General features: G+C 37.1%; 1 pseudogene; it reads right to left on the bottom strand.

Moving 5' to 3' along the window:
- Positions 1-628: 628 nt before the first annotated feature.
- Positions 629-1,056, bottom strand: LOC102857016 (annotated as a pseudogene).
- Positions 1,057-3,737: the final 2,681 nt, after the last annotated feature.

Below are 3,737 nucleotides of genomic sequence, written 5' to 3'. Positions count from 1 at the left end.
ATTTGATTGGCAAGGTTGCAAAGCCAAGGCTAAAGGCCTGGGATGGGTTATCAGCCCCACATGGTGGTCAAAATAGAAAAGGGCATGTCTGTCACCCATTCTCCTGCCCATTCACTTCCGCCGCCCGGGCCCATGAATCTCTCCTGACTCAGACCCCTGGCAGCGAGCACGACGGAGGAGGGGAGCCGCACGGCTGGACAGCAGGGTGCGGGCTGTGGCACTTGGGTTTTCTGTCTGTTCTCTAATTATGTAAGAGTTACTTTAAAGTTTTAACTTAAGACAATGATCTTGCTCAGAAGAAGACAGAAAGAGAACCTGTTTTCATGAAATCATGTTTATGATTGCAAGTGAAACGAGGCCTTTTCCACCAATGTAAAGGCAACCTCGGCTTCCTCAGACCTCTACCGTGAATAGTGACATCTGTACTTCCTTTGGTTTCAATAATAAATATATTTTCTGATTAAAAAATATAAGGGAGAAACTGAATAAATTTAAAAATGAAAACTTAACCAGTTTATGTTTCACTTTGATTTTTTCCCCCTAGAGTGTTAGTGCTTTTAATGTTACACACAGCCAGGTAGACAGATCTGGACACCCCGAGGCCTTCAGGTGTGCTGCCAGGGCCGCTCTATAGCAAACCCAGCTTGTACTCCACCATCCAGTGTGGCTGGCCCATGACTTCGCTTTGGGAGGGATCATTAAGAGTATCTTCAAATCCAATGGTCTCATCATTTCCCCTCAAAATATCAAGTGAGAGGTTTGAACTTGGAAGAATTGGGAGACGCTGAACCTGCTGCACAGCCTTGAACTCCATCTGCAGCTTCAGGGGACCAAACAGACCCTGAGATGTTCCTCAGGGTGGAAAAGTTCATTTTATCTTGGTGGAGCTGGAAATTTTTTTCTGTTAACTCAAGATGATGACTGGGCAAAAAGTTCATTTTTCACACAAGAAAAACCTTTCCGAAGAAGATCATGGCTTTCAAAAGGGCCACTGGCTGATAGTTCAATTACTGAGATGCTATTTTTTAGCTGAGATCCAAATCTTCTGGAATTCATCTTGAGCCATTTTCGGTACAGCCGCTCAGCTCCGCTGCCGAGCCGTCACTTTGAATTTTTTTTAAATTAAAAGAAAGGACAGTCGGAAAGGACAACTGGAGCACTGGGGGAGGGAGACCGTTACAAATGGAAGAACACTCCAAATGAGAAAGAATGTATTGTTTTTTAAAAATGAGTGTGATAATTGTAGTTTGTGTTGGTTTCCCCCTCTCCTTTGCTTCTCATCTCTTTTTACCCTCTGAGATTGATTGCATCTGTTTGTAAACATTTCCTTAATTTTTATAGTAGTGGTCTCATATTGTAATAGTCCTTTTGTGATTGACTGATGTCACTCAGCATAATTTTTTTCTAGTTTCACCCATATTGTTAATTGCTTTTTTATTATTTTCCAGTGATGTACAATACCCCATTGAGTGTATATACCACAGTTTCTTTGACCATTCATCTATTAACAGGTATTTGAATAAATTCCAATTCTTTGTAATTATAAATAGTGCTGCAACAAACATGGTGTGAGTATGTCCAATTGTGTTGCAGCTCTTAGGTCTTTGGGATGCTGGATCAAATAGGAATTGTGTACCTAGATTTCTGAGGAAGCTCTACAGTGCTTTCCATGATGGTTGCACCCTTTTATGTCTCAACGAGCTGTGTGTGAGAGTTTCAATGAGAGTTGAAATTTTATAACCGTGCATTGATTTATGAAGATTTGTAAAATATTTTGATAGAGCATCCAGTTTTATTTCAATTTATAATTTGTGCAAGAATAAAATGAAATCACAAAGCATCTAAAATGCACAAATTATCCGCATGCTTGTTGTTATTGTGTATTGTCAATTTTACTTCAACTTGTAGCAACCCCTCTTACAACAAATCTAAACTTTGCCCATTACTAAGCCAACCTCACAAACTTTGCTGTGCTGAAGCCCGTTGCTCCAGTCACTCTGTTAATTCATCTTGTTGAGAGTGTTCCTCTCCTCTGACCCTCCACCTTTTCAAGTATGATGTCTTGAAGTATATATTTAAAGTGTAAGTAGAAATAACTTAGGATTTCTTGGCAAGTGCTAGCTTGTGAAAGTATTTGTTAAAGTAATCTACCCTAAATAAAGGCAAACAGAAGAGCACTATGAAAATGCCTGTGCTGACATATATATGGATTTCAAAATTAAAAGGCTAGAATTGAGAGTGTCTTCTCTTTAACAGAATCTGCTTTAAATTTTTATCATAAACTTCAGCACTTATAGAAAGAATAATTTCTTGGGTTAAAACATTGTCAGCTATATAAAAGGGTCCATTGAAAAAGATTCCGACAATTTTATGAGAGGAAAAAACTCCTGAGAGTTTTTTAAAGAGATGCCTTTCTCAGAAATATATCAGCGCTAGATTATTAGCATGGTCTTAGAAGTCTATCAGTGCTAGATTACTAGCCTGGGCATGTTGGTAGTGTAATCCATAGGGAATTGAAATGCTAACCCAAAGGCCTCACCTCTCTGGAAGTACAAATCCACTAGTGATTCTGGGAGAGAAAAATGAGTGTTCCCTTCTGGACAATTTATAGCCTCGGAAACCTGCTAGCGTTTCACGTATGAGTTAATTTCAACTTGACAGCAATAAATGAATCAGTGATTGAGATCATTAGTATAAGACATGATACAAAATGCAACACAGTATATGAACATGAACTAAAATTTATTACGCTGATATTTTAAAATATTCAGAGCCTCAATATAGAGTTTTTAGATTTTTTTTTCCCTTAATAAGGGTAAATAAACATGCTTTCACGAAAGAACTGTACTAAAACTATTATACATATCCAACAATGTAAAATTTTTTCAGTAAATAAACATTAAAAATAACTTTTAAATTATTTAAGTCTTGCTTTTTTGTCAAAACATTCCTAAGTTTCACAGCTAAATTAAATTGTCATTCTGTTGTAAGCCTAAATTTAGAAACACTTAAATAATTCATGACCTAAAATGATGAAAATAATTATGAAACATTAAAATGACGAGGATAATATGGAACATTTCCTAGTGGCATTATACTTAATATCTGAGGCTGCTAATGGAAAGATGAGCAGTTTGAATCCCCAGTGAAAGAAAGACACTCAGTCTCCTCCATAAAGATCGACTATAGCCTTAGAAACTCAGTGAAAGGCAGCTTTGAATTGGACTTGGCTCAATGACAGTAGTAGATTTTTGTTTGTTTTTTGTTTATTCTTTTAAGGTATCAAAACCAAACTCAAACTACTGGCATCAGTGAATCAATTCTGACTCTTAGAGACATTATAGGACAGAGTAGAACTGCCCATAGAAGTTCAAGGTCATACATCTTTATGATTGCAGACTGCCATATCTCTCTCAAGGAGTGCCTGTAAATTTGCAGCCAAGTGCCCAATCATTATTGTATGACCATTTCAAGGTACATTTGAAAGAAGAAGTCTCCATTCTTTACATTCTTTACTCTTGAATAAAGGAAGTATCAAAAGAAGATGGAAGAAATACACAGAGTGAATGTATCAAAAATAATTCATTGATATAGAATCATTTCTGGAAGTAACATATGGCCAAAAATCAATGGAGATGAAGGAAGAAGTTCAAGCTGCACTGAAAGCATTGGCAAAAAAATAAGGCCCCAGGAAATGATGGAATATAAAACGAAATGGGCCAAAAAACTGATGCAAC

This window comes from Elephantulus edwardii, unplaced genomic scaffold (genome assembly GCF_000299155.1).
Source record: "Elephantulus edwardii isolate Elephantulus edwardi_28Jun2011 unplaced genomic scaffold, EleEdw1.0 scaffold00090, whole genome shotgun sequence".
NCBI lineage: Eukaryota > Metazoa > Chordata > Mammalia > Macroscelidea > Macroscelididae > Elephantulus > Elephantulus edwardii.
Note: the sequence above shows the minus strand (reverse complement) of the source record. Positions and strands in the feature narration are given on the sequence as shown.